We start from the raw sequence: 17,779 nt of genomic DNA, 5'->3' as shown, positions 1-17,779 counted from the left end.
TCGTGAGCTGGTGGCGGCGCAAGTTTGAGCGCGCAGCGCGGCAGCCCGCGTTCGCTCTTCCGCCCCCGGAGCTGCGCTGGCCCGCCCCCGCCGGCTCCCGCCAACTTGAAGGGCCCGGAGCCCTCCAGGATCAGGACCCACCCCTTGAGGGAGTACTGCGCTCAGAAGAGGGCGGGCACACCCAGTTATTTAAGTTGAAGAAGGGTGGGAAAAAGAGGCGAAGAGAAGCCGCTGGAGGCCCCAGACCCCTCTGGTTCACTTTGGAGACGTGGGCGCCAAAGCCGGGGAGTCGAGGATGAGAAAGGCCCGGAAAGACGTTGGCGCGAGATGGGATGCGTTCACTTTTGGCGCCTCCCGATTCTGGAAAAGGTATCCAAGTAGTTCTTGGGCAAGTCGGCTTCACTTTTTGACTGTGTCTCCTGGGCTGGAATTTTGCTCCTTCAACAACCAACCTATTCTAAAAACTAAAACACTGTAGACCCTATAATTGGCTAAACGTTAGATATTTTACTGGATAACCTTGCGTGTCAAATGCTCCCCACTTGGTGCCCTTGGCCTGCCACACTTTTTTCCTTCATCATCACCAAGCAAGTAGTGGTTTCTGTGAGAGTAGAGTGTCTGTTGTTTGTCCCCAAGCGTCTCTAAATCAGCTGTTCAGGTTGTTCTTGCCTAAGTGCAAGTAGCCTACCAACATGCACCAGGTGCGTTGTGCTACTGAAAGTTGGAGACATTGTTTAAGTCAACACAATTTTCTTTGAGAGGTAGAGTTAGAGAGAGAGGGAGACACAGAAGGGTCTTTCATCCCCTGGTTCACTCCCCAAATGGCCCCAAAGGCCCAAGCTGAGCTGATCCCAAAGCCAGGATCCAGGAGCTGCTTCTGGGTCTCCCACGTGGGTGCAGGGGCCCAAGCACTTGGGTCATTGTCTGCTGCTTCCCCAGGCCATATCCAGGAGCTGGCTCCGAAGAGGATCAGCGGGGACACGCTGGTAGCCATATGGGAGGCCAGCACTTCAGCCCGAGGATTAGGCTACTATGGCCTACGATGGCCACAGCATAATTTCCTTCAGCAATGGTTAACACCAAAGCATCAATAAGAGGTGACCCCGCCCCTTCCAATAAAGAAAAACCCAATAGCAAAAACATTCTTATATGGGCCAAGATGATATTGGATGACTTTAAGACCTAAGATTTTTATCCATTGTCTAACATATAATATCAAACCATAGTTAACATTATATTACCAGAAAAACTGAGCCTGTCCTGCTTTCTAAAGTTCATCCCCCATCCCATTTTTAACTCTTGGACTAGGCCACACTGATTTTTTTGGGTGGCAAAATAGGAATAAAAACCTAGTAGGAAAAGGCCATGGCTTTGCAGAGTGTGACTGCACCTCTTGGGCCTCAATTTCTTTCTCATCCATGTTAATGAAGATGATATCAGCCATGTTTCTGGAGAGCACCAATCTGCCCCTTTTCCTTACAATGTTGATCTCTCAAGTTGGAGTTGAAAGACCAAAATGGTGGGGGGGAGGGGGCACTGTGGCACAGCGGGTTAATACCCTGGCCTGAAGCGCGGGTATCCCATATGGGCATCAGTTCTAGTCCTGTCTGCTCTTCTTCTGATCCGGCTCTCTGCTGTGGCCTGGGAAAGCTGTGGAGGATGTCCTTGGGCCCCTGCACCCAAGTGGGAGACCCGGAAGGAACTCCTGGCTTCGGATCAGCACAGCTCCAGCCGGCCGTTGCGGCCACCTGGGGAGTGAACCATCGATGGAAGACCTCTTCCTTTGTCTCTACCTCTCTCTGTAATTCTGTCTTTCAAATAAATAAAATAAATCTTAAAAAAAAAAAAAAAGACCAAATGGGGGCCAGCATATGGGATGCTGGTGTTGCGCTCAGCGGCTTAACTCACCACACCACTGCACCAGCCTCATTGTTAGCCATTCTTATACTTGGTTTTCATTACTACTTCACAGTCTGATCTACCTGTCAGGTGCTCTGTTTGATCCTGACAGTGAGTGACAGGGCTGTTTTGTGAGACAGTGCTTGATGACTCAGTTCATCCAAGGCGGCTAAACTGCCCTCTATTGAGAACCACTGAAATAGATTCCCTAACTTTGCTAGGTTCTTTGAAAATCCAAATATCTGACAGAAGAGTTTTTATTGTTGTTGTTAGAATCTGTTTTGTTTGTTATATGAGAATGAGGCTCTGAAACATACTTTTCTGGCAAAGATTTATCTATTTACTTGAAAGGCAGTTAGAGAGAGTGTGGGAGATACATCTTCCATCCACTGGTTCTCTCCTCAAATGTCCAAAACATCCAGAGCTGTGCCAGATGAAAGCCAGGAGCCAGGAACTCCATCTGCATTTCCCATGTGGATGGCAGGAGCCCAAGCACTTGGGCCATCTTCCATTGCCTTCCCCAGTGCCTTAGGAGAGAGCTGGATTGGAAGCATAGCAGCCAGTACTCAAACCAGTGCTCCAATATGGGATGGCTTAAGCCGCTGTGCCACAATACCAGCAGCTGAAAAACATAATTTTGATAGATTATCAAAACTTAATAATGTATTACTACTGTTGTCTGTCTTTAAGCATGATGACAATTGTCGCGTCCCTCGACCAGCAAGGAAGACACGACCCGAACTCTTCTTCCAGCAGTTTATTCAGGAACCTCTTTCAAACTTCTACTACCGCGCCCTTTCCTCTCCCCTCCCTCTTATAGCCATCAGCGCACCAATCAAAAGCAGCCAAGTGGCAAGCATTGATTGGTACAGCAATGCGGAAGCCGGAAGGGAGCTCAAACATCTCCTTATTAGGAGATGTTTGTTTCTCGCCAGTCCTTCCGGGGGAAAGGAGCCGGCGCCATCTTTAGGGCGCCGTGCAATGGCTCCCCACAGACAATTACTCAATATTTTTTTTGTGATCAGAAAACTAGAGTACCAGGCAGACAGACAATGTAGGGCACTCAGAACCATCAAATAGTAAGAATTAAAGAAAATGTAACAGACCTAGTGTGGAGGGATGTCTAGTAGCTTTTCTTCTTTTGATTAGTCAAAGTCACAGAATTTCATATCTGGTAGTATCCGCTCATGAACATGAATTTCCAGGAGTTCTTATGATTACAAAAACTAAAGAGATTTTAGTTCATTAATTCCATAAATATTTGTTAAGTACAACTAATAACCCACTTCAGTGTCCCTAACTTAAAGGAATTTATAGATGGAGAGAAATTGAAAGTCTAATTTCATGCCATTTCCAACACGCTTCTCCTACAGATTTGCCCAGTACAGAATATGGTAACTCCATCCTTCCAGTCACTAAGGACAAAACTCACAGAGTCATCCTTTTCACCTCTCTCAAATGCTCCAGTCGAATACTGTGACAAGTCCTCTTGACTCCACTTTCAAAATATCTTAAGAATCTGGCCTGCTGTTGTGGCATAATGGGTTAGGCCACCAACTGTGACACTGGCATCCTATATGGGTGCTGGTTTGGTGCTGGCTGCTCTGCTTCTGATCCAGCTCCCTGTGAATGTGCCTGGGAAAGCACGGAAGGATAGCCCAGGGGCTTGGGCCTCTGCACCAAGTAGGAGACCCGGAAGAAGCTCCAGACTCTGGGATCCTGGCTTTGGCCTGGCACAGTCCTGGCTGCATCAGCCATTGAAGAAAGAATCCCTCTCTCTCTCTGTAACTCTGCCTTTCCCAAATAAATAAATAAATCTTAAAAAAAAAAAAGTCTAACTAGGAGACATTTTCAATTCTTACAACTGAAGGAGCAGGGCATGCTTCTGGCATCTAGTTGATGGGGGCCAGGGATGCTGTCAAACATCTTATAATACACAGGATGTTCCCTTACACAACAGAGAACCATTCAGCCCAAAATGTCAATAGGACAGAGGTTGAGATATAAAATATTTGAAGTTATCCCTGGCCCAGGAGAGGAGGATGAAAAAAAGACACACACACACAAAAATCCTAAAGAAAGCAAGCTGGGCCAGCACTATGACTCATTGGGTTAAGCCAATGTGTGCAATGCTGGCATCCCATATGGACACTGGTTAGAGATGTGGCTGCTCCACTTCCCATCCAGATCCCTGCTAATGCACTTGGGGAAGCAGAAGAAAGTGGCTCAAGTCCTTGGGCCCCTGCCACCCACGTGGGAGACCTGGAAGAAGCTCCTGGCGCCTGGCTTCTGCTTGGTCCAGCCCCAGCTATTGCGGCCATTTGGGGAGTGAGCCAGCAGATGGAAGATCTCTGTCTTTCCTCTGTCTCTTTGTAACTCTGACTCTCAAATAAATAAATACATCTTAAAAAAAAAATAAAAAACAGAACAAGCTAAACTTGAACAAGATCAGTGCTTCTGCAACTTCACTGCAAATAGGAATCACAAGGGCACCTATGGGAATGCAGATTCTGGTGTGCTAAGTCTGAGGCAGGGCCTGAGATTCTGCATTTCCAAATAACACCCAGGTAATGCTGACGCTGACAGATCATGAACCACACTTAGATTAAAGCAGCACAGATTATGCCTCTGTGGGGTAGGATGGGGACAAAGATCCTTTAAGAATTTGTACTGAGGAGGCCGGTGCAGTGGCACAGTAGGTTAATCCTCCACCTGTGGCGCCGGCATCCCATATGGGTGCCGGTTCTTGTCCCAGCTGCTCCTCTTCCAATCCAGCTCTCTGCTTATGGCCTGGGAAAGCAGTAGAAGATGGCCCAAGTCCTTGGGCCCCTGCACCCACGTGGGAGACCAGAAGAAGCTCCTGGCTTCGGATCAGCACAGCTACTGCCATTGCGGCTATTTGGGGAGTGAACCACTGGACGGAAGACCTCTCTATTTCTCCCTCTCACTGTCTGTAACTCTATCTCTCAAATAAAGAAATAAAATCTTAAAAAAAATTGTACTGAGAAGACCCAAAAAACAAGTGTGAGGCAGGGTATGTGCAAGTTTGTACTGGGCTCATAAAAAACGCTGTTTTTGGGTGCTCTGTATTTTGTAATTCTTTTCTCCTGGGAGAGGTTTTAAAATGTATTTCTAGAGCATAAGAAATTCGTATCTGAAGAGATCAAATCAACATCATAAATGTGTCAGTAGAAAAATCTCAGTACTTCATTCTGCCTTCAGGTGGTGGTATATTTTTTAAAGGAAATTTTTGTTTTTGTTTTGGAAAGGCAGAGAGAGAGAGAGAGAGAGAATGAGAGAGAAAGATGATTTTCCAGCTACTGGTTCACTCCCCAAAGACCCAGAACAACAGTAGCTGGCCAAGAAGCAACCAGGAGCCAAGAACTCTACCCAGGGCTCTCACCTGCTGCTTCCTAGGGAATGCATTAGCAGGAAGTTTGAATTGGAAGTGGAGCTGAAACTCAAACACTGGCACTCTGATATGGCATGTGGGTATCAAGTGGATCTTTTTAAAGATTGATTTATTTGGGCCGGCCCCGCAGCTCACTAGGCTAATCCTCTGCCTTGCAGCACCAGCACACTGGGTTCTAGTCTCGGTCGGGGCGCCGGATTCTGTCCCAGTTGCCCCTCTTCCAGGCCAGCTCTCTGCTGTGGCCAGGGAGTGCACTGGAGGATGGCCCAAGTCCTTGGGCCCTGCACCCCATGGGAGACCAGGATAAGTACCTGGCTCCTGCCATCGGATCAGCGTGGTGCGCCGGCCACGGCGGCCATTGGAGGGTGAACCAACGGCAAAAGGAAGACCTTTCTCTCTGTCTCTCTTTCTCACTGTCCACTCTGCCTGTCAAAGAAAAAAAAGAAAAAAAAAAGATTGATTTATTTGAAAGAGAGAGAAGGAGGAGAGACAGAGAGATCTTCCATCTGCTGGTTCACTCCCCAAATGGCTGCAATGACTGGGGCTGGGCCAGGCTGAAGACAGGAGCCTCTTCCAGGTCTCCAATGTGGTACAGGGGCCCAAGGATTTGGGCCATCTTCCACTGCTTTCACAGTAATTAGCAAGGAGCTGGCTCAGAAGAGGAGCAGCTAGGACATGAAGCAGTGCCCATATGGGATGCCAGCACCACAATGCTGGCCCTGAGAGAGAGGTCTTCCATCCGTTGGTTCACTCCCCAAATGGCTACAACAGCCAGGGCTGGGCCTGGCTGAAGACAGTAACCAGGCTCTTCTTCCAGGTCTCCCACATGGGTACAGGGGCCCAAGCACTTGGGCCATCTTCCACTGCTTTTCCCAGGCACATTAGCAGGGAGTTGGATTGGAAGTACAGCACCTGGGATTTGAACCAGCACGCATATGGGATGCTGCCACTGTAGGCCGTGGCTTAACACACTGCACCACAGTGCCAGCCTAACAAGTATATTTAACCACTACACCAAATGCCCACCGTGGTGTCATGTTTAAACCCATTCAAGCTGATTTCTACATACTTACTGAGAATGTCCAATCTCATAGCAGATAGACCACAAACCCAGACAGATCAGAAGGTGAAGGCAATAATAAAACAGCATATACAGCATTGGCTAACATTTACGGAGTGCTTATTTTTTTTTTAAGATTTTATTTATTCATTTGAGAGGTAGAGTTACAGACAGTGAGAGGGAGTGACAGAGAGAAAGATCTTCCTTCCATTGGTTCACTCCCCAAATGGCTGCAATGGCTGGAGCTGCGCTAATCCGAAGCCAGGAGCCAAGAGCTTCTTCCCGGTCTCCCACACAGGTGCAGGGGCCCAAGAACATGAGCCATCTTCTACTGCTTCCCCAGGCCATAGCAGAGAGCTGGATGAGAAGTGGAGCAGCCGGGTATTGAACCGGTGCCCATATGGGATGCCAGCGCTTCAGGCCAGGGCGTTAACCCGCTGCACCACAGCGCCGGCCCCTGGAGTGCTTATTATGTGCCAGAAACTTGCCTAAGTAAACACTTGTTGATTTTTATAAATTTAATTTTCACAACAACCCAATTTTATAGGACCTGTTATTTTTGCCATATTAATATAGGGAAATGGGCACAGAAAGGATATCTGAAAAGAAAATGAAAAGGATACACTTAAAAATAAATACATAAAAATTGAGAGAATTAAAGAAAGGGAGAGATTCTATCCTCTAAAAGGATTGGAATATGTACATATAATGTTTTTTTAAAGAATAAAAAAACCTAAGTTGGAAATTTTCAGATTCTCTTACAGTGTATTCCAGAGCTATGGCCAAAATCACAAAGGAAAATTTAATGGGTTAAGCCACCACCTGCAACACCAGCATCCCCCATGGGCATTGGTTCGTGTCCCAGCTGTTCCACTTTCGATCCAGCTCCCTGCTAATGCACCTGAGAAAGCAGCAGAGGATGGCCCAAGTGCTGAGGCCCCTGCACTCACATAGGAGACCACTGGCTCTAGGCATCCGCCTGGCCCAGCCCTGGCTGTTAAGGTCATTTGGAAAGTGAACCATCTGATGGAAGATCTTTTTCTCTGTCTCTCCAACTCCAACTTTCAAATAAATAAATATTTGAAAAAATTAACAAGAGTAGAAATTTAGCTCAGATGATCAACTCTGCTCTGATTTCCTGCTAATGCAGACACTGGGAGGCAGCAGTGATGACTCAAATACTTGGGTTCGGTTACCTTCCTCCAAGCTTTGGCCTGCCCCAAGCCCCAGCTGTTGTGGGCATTTGGGAGTGAACCAGTAAGTGGCAGATCTCTGTCTCTATCTTGGTCGCTCTCTCCAGCTCTCTCAAATACATAAAACAAGAAAAAAAATTTAAGAGAATAAATTCTAGAAGTTAACTATCTTTTAACCATTCTATTACCCAGAGAAGTGTTATAAAAACAAGGGTTATTTCAGTAACAGTTACCACATGGGGCTGGTGCTGTAGCATAGTGGGCTAAGCCTCTGCCTGCAGTGCCGGCATCCCCTGTGGGCTCTAGTTTGTGTCCCGGCTGCTCCTCTTCCAATCCAGCTCTCTGATATGGCCTGGGAAAGCAGTGAAAGCCAGCCCAGGTGCTTGGGCCCCTGCACCCGAATGGGAGACTTGAAAGAAGCTCCTGGCTTCAGATCGGCTCAGCTCTGACTGTTTTGGCCATATGGAGAGTGACCCAGCAGATGGAAGACCGATCTCTCTCTCTCTCTCTCTCTCTCTCTCTCTCTCTCTCTCTCTCTCTGCCTCTGTCTATAAAGTTGACCTCTCAAATAAATAAAATCTTAAAAAAGTACCACATTTACTGAGGCTTTTTTTTTTTCTTAAAGATGTGTTTGTTTATTTGAAAGGCTGAGCTACAGAGAAGCAGAGGCTGAAACAGCCTCTGAAGACATACCTATGGCTGAAACACTCCACAATGGCTGAAACAGCTGGAGCTGGGCTGATCTGAAGCCTGGAGCCAGGAGTTTCCTCCCCATTTCCCACGCAGGTGCAGGTGCCCAAAGACTTGGCCCATCTTCCATAGCTTTCCCAGTCCATAGCAGAGAGCTGGATCAGAAGTGGAGCAGCCAGCTCTCGAACCAGTGCCCATATAGGATGTTGGCACTACAGGCTGCAGCTTTACCTGCTATGTGGCAGCACCAGCCCCAGAAGCATTTCCTTTTAATTGCCACATTCAAGGAATATTTTATATATTTTTAAAGATTTTTTGAAAGTTTTTTGAATTTTCATTTGAAAGGCGAGTTACAGACAAAAAGGGAGAGACAGAAAGAGATTTTCCATGTACTGGCTCATTCTCCAAATGGCTGCAGCAGCTTGGGTTTTGCTAGGTCAAAGCCAGGAGCCAGGAGTTTTTTTCAGGTCTCCCACATGGGTGGCAGGGCCCAGGTACTTGGGCCATTTTTCCATGCTTTCCTAGGTCATCAGCAGAGAGCTAGACTGGAAGTGAAGCATCCAGGACTTGCACCAGTACCCATATGGGATGTTGGCATGGCAGACGGCAGCTTAAATCACTGTGCCATAACACTGGTCCTGGAATAGTTTTTTTTTTTATTTTAATTTATTTGAGAGGCAAAGTTACAGAGAGAGGGAGAGACAGAGACCTTCTGTCTGCTGGTTCACTCCCCTAATGGCTGCAATGATCGGAGTTAGGCTGATCTGAAGCCATTTCAAGTCCTGGCTGCTCCACTTCCCATCCAGCTCTCTGCTATGGCCTGGGAAAGCAGTAGAAGATGGCACAAGTGTTTGGGTCCCTTCCCCCATGTGGGAGACCTGGAAGAAGCTCCTGGCTCCTGGCTTCAGTACTTATATCAAAGTTGCACTAAAAGTTGTTTGCCTAATAATTCAAGTATAGGTTTTGTGTAGAACCTAAATATAATTTCTGAAGGCACTACACAGACTTTGCTTTCCAGATTGTGTTTACATCATGACAAGCAGCACTTCTTTCTTCTTACTGGGTAACAATAGAATTCCCCAATCAGGATTTTGCAGTGAATTTGGGAAGAGGAGAGCACGAGGTGAGCAAATACAATGGGGACAGGGCTGCATGAAGCTGAGGGTGAAGCAGAGGGGCAGGCAACACTGAAACAGCTGGGCCGCCATGGCTGGTGGGGATGTGCAGTCCCAGGCTGGAAGGCATGGGCTTAGCAGGGACCATATGCTCCCCAGGAGGCTGAGTCAAAACAAGCCTACGGAAGCGCCAGACTGCGGAAATAGAAAGCAGTGCTGGGTTGGCCCTCCGAGCCAGTGAGGTGGGAGACAGAGAGGATCCCAGACATCGTGACCCACGTGGCATCTGCATCCTACCAGGCAGAAGCATCAGCTTTGTGACAGACTGATGGGCTCCATTTAAGGAAGTTGGGAGTGCTTTTGAATGACATCAGAGTATACAGTTCCAGCTTCTCGCCAGCTCACCAGGATCAAAACCCGAGGTCACAGGCAAAGGTTTGTCCTCCAGTGGAAGGGGGAGATGGGTGGGTCAGGAGAACATGAAAGCTGTTCGACACCCAGTCTGTAGTCCAGGAGTGTTGAGAGGCCCCAGAGCCCTGCACCTTCTCCAGCCTCTTCACAATCCAGACTGGTCTACGACAGCCTGGGTTTTCTGAGGAGTGGATGCACCCACTGTCTGGGCAGGAGAGGACTGGAGGCCGTTCGGCGGAGCGCCTCCCTCAGTCCCAGCACAAGCACGTATCCAGCCTTGCTGTGGCTTCAGCTCTGGTGCCGGAGACAAATACCAAGATACAAACTAAATCTTTGCAGTCAGTCAGCCTATGGCAGACCTGCAGAGGGCACGTGGACATTTAAATGCCTTCCCCATATTCTTCCACCAGAAGAGTTCACCTATTCCCAACACCTCATTGAGGATGTCGAATGGGCCTGTTTGGGTTCCAGCCTCCTGTTATTCCTATGGCTGAATCCCCAAGGCAGGAGAAATGCGTGCTCTTCCATACACTGGCACTGGGAAGAGAAAAAAAAGCTTCCCTTTCCACTCCATCAAGACCTTTCCACCCCTCCAACTGTAGCTCTCTGCAGAGAGTACCGCGAGGACTGTAGGCAGCCCTCAGGCCATTGAAGACAGCTCCCAAAAGATTTAGCTTCGAGTCGTGGCCTTCAGGGAAGCAGAACTGAGACAGGGCAAGAGTTATTTCTCCTCTCTAGTTCTTCTCACAGGTGAGTGGTGTGTATGTACTGGGGGTGGGAGTGGGGGCGGAGAGAATGCTTTTAGGCAGCTAAGGTTTAGCGGAAGTGAAAGATCTGCAAACATATTCCTTGTGAGATGAAGGTGGGGGTTGGGAGGAAGGGTGGCTAAGAGAGAAGAGGACCACTAAAGGGACAGAAAGAGTGACAGAGGCCAGCTCCATCTGCCTGTCCTGGGATCTAGAGAAAGAACTACAATCCCACGCCAGTCTAGGAAGGCAACTGACAGAACGTGACAGTGAGGTTTTTGGTGGGATAGCATGAGAGAACCTACTTGTATCGGCCCCAGTGAACACGTACTCCCTGCAGACTGGTGCATGATGTACCTTCATTGGTTGCTCAAGGCTGCAAACACACAACTTACGCTGTGGAAGTAACTTGCATACACACAAGATTTACTCAGGGGACAAAAACACCTTCATTTATGAAATCCACATTTGTATTCCTATTTCTGCTCCTAAAGGAGATATATGAGCCTACAGTAACTCCGAAGGTTCCATAAAAAAGTGACTTTGGCAGTTACAAATACTATTTTTATATAGGTTATCACATTTTTTTAAAAGATGTATTTATTTATTTGAAAGGCAGAATTAGTGAGGAGAGACAAAGACAGAGCTATCTTCCATCCACTGTTTCACTCCCCTGCACCAGCCCTGCAACTCTAACTTTTTAAAAGAATGTAACCAGGGCTGGGGCTGTGGCATAGCGGGTAAAGCTGCTGCCTGCAGTGCAGGCATCCCATGTGGGCGCCAGTTCGACTTCTGGTTGCTCCACTTCCAATCTAGCTCCCTGCTAATGCACCTGGGAAGGCAGTGGAGGATGGCCCAAGTCCTTGGGCCCCTGCACCTGAGTGGAAGAGCCTGAAGAAGCTCCTGGTTTCAGATCATCTCAGCTCCAGCCATTGTGGCCGTCTGAAGAGTGAACCAGGGAAAGGAAGACCTTTCTCTCTCTCTCTTTCTGCCTCTGCCTCTCTGGAACTCTACATTTCAAATAAATTAAAAAAAAAATTAGAGTTGCAAAACAAGACAGTGTAAACTCTGCCATTTGTGAAATGATCACACTACTGGAGGGCTCCTTTCTGGCCCAGTGATACTTCTTAGCCTGTGCACATTCCTTTCTGTGGGGAGCAACCGGACTAGACTGAGTTACTGGAATTAAGACTTATTCTATGCATCTGCTCTCCCACAATATGGCGCTAGGAGAGAAGTAAACAGCTTCCGCACAGCTGCCTCCAGTTCAACCAATAAACTGTAGGACTTGCTCCTGATTGGAGAGCAGCGTACTCGGCGTGTGGGCAGCCGAGTTGGGATTGGCGGAGGAGGACTATAAAGGAGGAGAGAGACGGCATGCACCAGGAACATCTATGGGGAACATCTAAGGGAACCCGTGCAGCCCCCGAGAAAGCCGGCCGGCGGTGTGCCGCTCCCCTGCGGAAGTGGGGAATGCGGCCAGGGGGAACTGCCCTTCCACAGAGGTGGAAGGGATAGTAGCCAACCCGGGAAGAACCAGCAGCAAACCCGGGGAGGGCCGAGCAGATGAAAGAACAGCGCAGGGCCCTGTGTCGTTCCTCCACGAAGAGGGGGAGCGACACTTTCTCTTTGTAGATTAAAGCATGGTAAGAGAAATGCAATCTTTCTTTCTCACTGGGAATTTTCTGAAAATGTAGCTTAATTATTCATTCATTCATTTAACTAATATTGTGTTGTGTGCTATGCTGGGGTTGGAGATACAAACGAGAACAATTTTTTACTTTCCTGGGCAGAAAAGGACCAAATGATAAAAATGCTTTCTTCAGATGTGATTTTTCTATAACTGTATCTATAATAGGTTTTTTAATTGACTCAGGTTTATTTATTTTTATCTACTTGACAGGTAATGAGAGAGAGAGAGATCTTCTATCCATTAATTTATGCCCCAAATATCCACAACAGCCAGCCAGGGCTGGGTCAGGCTGAAGCCAGGAGACAGGCTCTCCATCCCGGTCTCCCATGTGGGTGTCAGGGACGCAAGCACTTGAGTCATGACGCACTGCCTCCCAGGATACATTAGCAGGAAGCTGGATGGGAAGCAGAGTAGCGCTCCTATGTGGGGTGTTCAAGTAGCAGTTTAACCCACTAAGCCACAACACCTGCTCCTCTATGACAGAAAAGAATCACATGTAGTTTCAGCAATTTGATGTTTAAATTTGCTAAAATTAGTTAACTTTCAAAAATGTTATCCTTAACAACTATGGATTTGTTTAGTTGTGTTGCTGGCTTTTTTTTTAATATACACTAGTTTTGTCTTGTTTTTAATTATCTTAGAACAAATCTTTGAAAAATATCTCAAATTCACTTGGTTACAAGTATTTATTGAGGCTGGTGCTGTGGCACAGTGGGTAAGCTGCTGCCTGCAATGCCAGCAACCCATATGGGTGCCAGTTTGAATCTGGCTGCTCCACTTCTGATCCTGTTCCCTGCTAACACATCTGGGAAAGCAAGGGAAGATGACCCAAATGCTTGGGCCCCTGCTACTCACATGGAGACCTGGACTGAGTTCCAGGCCCCTGGATTCAGCCTGGTCCAGTTCTGGTTGTTGCAGGCATTTAGAGAGTGAACCTGTGGATGGAAGATCTTTCTCTCTCTGCCTTTTTTTTTTTTTTAAAGATTTATTTATTTATTTGAAAGTCACAGTTACACAGAGAGAGAGAGTGAGGAAAAGTCTTCCATCCAATGGTTCACTCCTCGATTGGCTGCAACGGCCAGAGCTGTGCCCTTCTGAAGCCAGGAGCTTCTTCTGGGTTTTCTCTGCCTTTCAGATAAATGAAAAATAAATAAAAATTCTTAAAAGAGACTCTGTGGGGATTAATTCACATAAAAGAGTACTTCGGGTCTGGTGCTGTGGTGTAGCAGGCTAAGCCTCTGCCTGCGGCGCTGGCATCCCATATGGGCACTGATTCGTTCCTGGCTGCTCCTCTTCCAATTCAGCTCTCTACTATAGCCTGGGAAAGCAGTAGAAGATGGCCCAAGTGCTTGGGCTCCTGCACTCTTCATGGGAAACCCTGAAGAAGCTCCTGACTCCTGGCTAGGGATTGGCCCAACTCCAGCCATTGTGGCGATTTGGGGAGTGAACCAGTGGATGGAAGACCTTTCTCTGTCTCTCCCTCTCTGTAACTTTAACTCTCAAATAAATACATAAATAAATAAAATCTTAACCAAAAAAAGGGTATTTCAAAAAGTTCACAGGAAAATAAAATGGAAAGTTAATGCATTTTTCCATGAACTTCATATATCTCCCATATACATCTTCAGATGCTATTCCAAGCATGAGAATAATTTAAGGGAAGATAAGCAAGGTGAACTGGGGATTCTGAAAGGAATTCAGAGTGGCTGGAATGACTGGAAGATAGGGAATGAACAAGAAAAAGCAGCAAGGACAGTTCCAGCTGGATAATTTGGATTTTATCCTAAACACAATGGTGACTCATTGAAGCATTTTAGGAAAAGGAGTAATTTGATTAGATTGCAGAAAGAAATTGTGAAGAACAGATCTGAAGCAAGACTTTGGACAAGGAGACATATGTGGTAGAGTGATATTGCAGAAAACCAACAGATAGTTAGTTGGTGATGGCCTGAAATAATATAGTGGCACTGAGGATGGCAGGAAGTGGGAAGATTCAAGAAATGTTAGGGGTCAGAATTGTCACAACTTGGTGGCTCATTGACTGTGCATCTTCCCTTCTCAATCAAGTAATAAACTTTCAAAGGGCATAACCTCTGCTGTATATGGCTTTGCATTCTATTAAATTACCTCTGGTGCCTACCTATAGATGAGGTGTTCAATAAGCCTTTGTTGGATTAATAAATGAATGAATGGATGAAACGTTCTAACTATGCACATGGTAAAGCTGACAAGCTCTTCTCTTTCAAATGCAACAAAACAAACGAAAAACTCACATAAATGTATAGGAGACTCTGCAGTGTTTGGTGAGGAAATCAGTCACCTTAGGCTGGAAAGAGGATAGAAGAATCTAGCCTGTGGAGAGTACTACTATCAAAGAAGGAAAACAAAATAATTTATGAAAGTGCCTACTAAAGGAGACTCTTAACAAATTCTTATTCTAAGGTCAGTGCTTAAAGAGATCTCATTTTATGTGATTTAGACAAAGATTAAAGTATGTACAACCAGCCACTTAGAATCACATCACACAGAGACCCTTAGTCCAACTCAGGGTAAAAGTACGCTAGCATATGATGCATCTATTTGGAGAAATGTTGCCACTTAAAATGTCAGAACTGTCAGGAACGGTGTCCTGTGCTTTCTGTACAGGAAAATCCTGTATATTTTTCAAATTCCTTCTGGCAATTTTGTTTTAAGATTTAGTGATTTTGGCCAGCGCAGCGGCTTACTTGGCTAATCCTCCACCTATGGCGCCGGCACCCTGGGTTCTAGTCCTGATTGGGGCGCCGGATTCTGTCCCGGTTGCTCCTCTTCCACTCCAGCTCTCTGCTATGGCCCAGGAAGGCAGTGAAGGATGGCCCAAGTGCTTGGGCCCTGCATCTGCATAGGAGACCAGGAGGAAGAACCTGGCTCCTAGCTTTGGATTGGCATAGCACGCCAGCCATGGCGGCCATTTGTGGGGTGAAGCAACGGAAAAAGGAAGACTTTTCTCTCTGTCTCTCTCTCTCACTGTCTAACTCTGCCTGTCAAAAAAAAAAAAAAAAAGATTTATTTGAAAGTCAGAGTTACACAGAGAGGGAGAGAGGGATAGAGAGAGAGGTGTCTTCTGTGTGATGGTTCACTCTCAATTGGCCACAATGGTTGGAGCTGCACCAATCTGAAGCCAGGAGCCAGGAGCTTCCTCCAGATCTCCCACATGGGTGCAGGGACCCAAAGGCTTGGGCCATCTTCTACTGCTTTCTCAGGCCATAGCAGAGAGCTGGATCTGAAGTGGAGCAGCCGGGACTCCAACCGGCACCCATATGGGATGCCAGCACTGTAGGCAGAGGCTTTACCTGCTATGCCACTCCGCTGGTCCCCTGGAAATCTTGTAACTCATAAAATATTAAACAACCATTCCTGAAGTTATAGGGCAAACTGACCCACAAAATGATGTGTCAGGTGTGGGGCAGGAGGTGGTTATAACTTATCAACAACCTATTAGAGGAGATCAGCAATAATCTTAACAATTAACATGACACTTTTTAAAATTTATTTATTTACTCATTTTTTTATTATATTTTAAGATTTTTAAAAAATTTATTTGAAAGAGTTACAGAGAGAGGTAGAGACAGAGAGAGATCTTCTACCCGCTGGTTCAATCCCCAGATGGCCGCAACAGCTGGAGTTATGCTGATCCGAAGCCAGGAGCTTCTTCTGGGTCTTCCACGAGGATGCAGAGGCCCAAGGACTTGGGCCATCTGCTACTGCTTTCCCAGACCATAGCAGAGAGCTGGATTGGAAGAGAAGCAGCCGGGACTAGAACCGGCGCCCATATGGGATGCTGGCACTTCAGGCCAGGGTGTTAACCCACTGCGCCACAGCACCGGCCACTTATTTATTTATTTTTAAAGATTTATTTATTTATTTATTTGAAAGTCAGAGTTACACACAGAGAGAAGGAGAGGCAGAGAGAGACAGAGACAGAGAGAGGTCTTCCATTGATGGTTCACTCCCCAATTGGCCACAATGGCTGGAGCTGTGTCAATCTGAAGCTAGTCAGGAGTTTTTTCCAGGTCTCCCACACAGGTGCAGGGGCTGAAGGACTTGGGCCATCTTCTACTGCTTTCTCAGGCCATAGCAGAGAGCTGGATCAGAAGTGGAGCAGCTGGGACTCGAAGCGGTGCCCGTATGGGATGCTGTCATTACAGGTGGTGGCTTTACCTGCTACACCACAATGCTAGCCCCAACGTAACACTTTTAATTTGTGCTTCAACCTTTACTTACTTATTTCTATAATCAAATAAGTGATAACAACATCTTACATTTCAAAGTTCAATATTCTCAGAAATATTTTCAAACAAGGTCCTAATCAATCATATACACAAACAGGAAACAAAGTCCCAAGGTCTAATTTCTCCATTTGCATAATTCTTAGTGGAAAACTGGGAAAGGAGCAGAAATTATTTGTTTAGAACATGGGCGCAATCTATCACATAGTAACAAATGAAAAAGTACATTACAAAACACAAATATGAACTTAACAAAATCAGTTTTTCTTTTTCTTTTTAAAGATTTATTTATTTTATTTGAAAGTCAGAGTTACACAGAGAGAGGAGAGGCAGAGGCAGAGAGAGAGAGAGAAAGAGAGAGAGGACTTCCATACATTGGTTCACTCCCCAATTGGCCGCAATGGCCGGAGCTGTGCTGATCCAAAGCCAGGAGCCAGGAACTTCTTTCCAGGTCTCCCACACAGGTGCAGGGTCCCAAGGACTTGGGCCATCTTCTACTGCTTTCCTAGGCCACAGCAGAGAGCTGCATCGGAAGAGGAGGAGCCGGAACCAGAACTGGCGCCCATGTGGGATGCCGGCGCTTCAGGTTAACCCACTGTGCCACAGTGCCAGCCCCAACAAAATCAGTTTTTCAAGAAGAAAGACTATTATAGCCACCATATTTTGTGAGCAAAATTAACTCTAAGGTCTTGAATGCAATTATACTTTCCTAAAAACATTGAAAAACACAGAAAGGATAAAAGATTAGACTAGTTTGGATTATTTTGTTCAAATTTTTATTTTAATTGAAAAATAAATGCTTCACCATATGAGATCTCAATTCATTAATTTTGTAGTCTCAAATTTTGTGTGCTTCTCCATCCAGAAGTTTTTTTTTTTCTTCTTAAGGTTTATTTATTTGTTAAAAGGCAGAGTGGAGAGGGAGGGAGGGAGGGGGGAGGGAGGGAGGGAGAGAGAGAGAAAGAAATCTTCCATATGGTGGTCCATTCCCCCAGATGGCCACAATAGCCTAGGCTGGGCCAGGCTGAAACCAGGAATCTGGAACTCCATCCATGCCTCTCACGTGAGTGTCAGGGATTCAGCACTTGGGCATTTTTTGATGCTTTCCCAGGCACACTACTAGGAAGCTACATCAGAGGTGGAGCAGCCAGGGCTTAAACTTATGCTTTGATATGGGATGTTGATATTGCAAGCATTGGCTTAACTTACTATGCTACATGCATGTCCCTCCCCTTTATTTTTTAACATTTATTTATTTGAAAGGCAGAGTTTCAGAGAGGCAGAGAGAGGTG

The 17,779-nt window shown here is 46.4% G+C and overlaps 1 long non-coding RNA gene across 1 annotated transcript; it reads left to right on the top strand.

Moving 5' to 3' along the window:
• Positions 1-4: 4 nt before the first annotated feature.
• LOC138848615 (uncharacterized) lies at positions 5-3,731 on the top strand. The gene is made up of 2 exons (XR_011386630.2): positions 5-369; positions 3,273-3,731. It is a non-coding gene; the product is annotated as an uncharacterized LOC138848615 (long non-coding RNA).
• Positions 3,732-17,779: the final 14,048 nt, after the last annotated feature.

The sequence above is a fragment of the Oryctolagus cuniculus genome, chromosome 2 (assembly GCF_051225735.1).
Source record: "Oryctolagus cuniculus isolate XC-2025 breed Fujian yellow rabbit chromosome 2, ASM5122573v1, whole genome shotgun sequence".
Taxonomy (NCBI): Eukaryota; Metazoa; Chordata; class Mammalia; order Lagomorpha; family Leporidae; genus Oryctolagus; species Oryctolagus cuniculus.
Note: the sequence above shows the minus strand (reverse complement) of the source record. Positions and strands in the feature narration are given on the sequence as shown.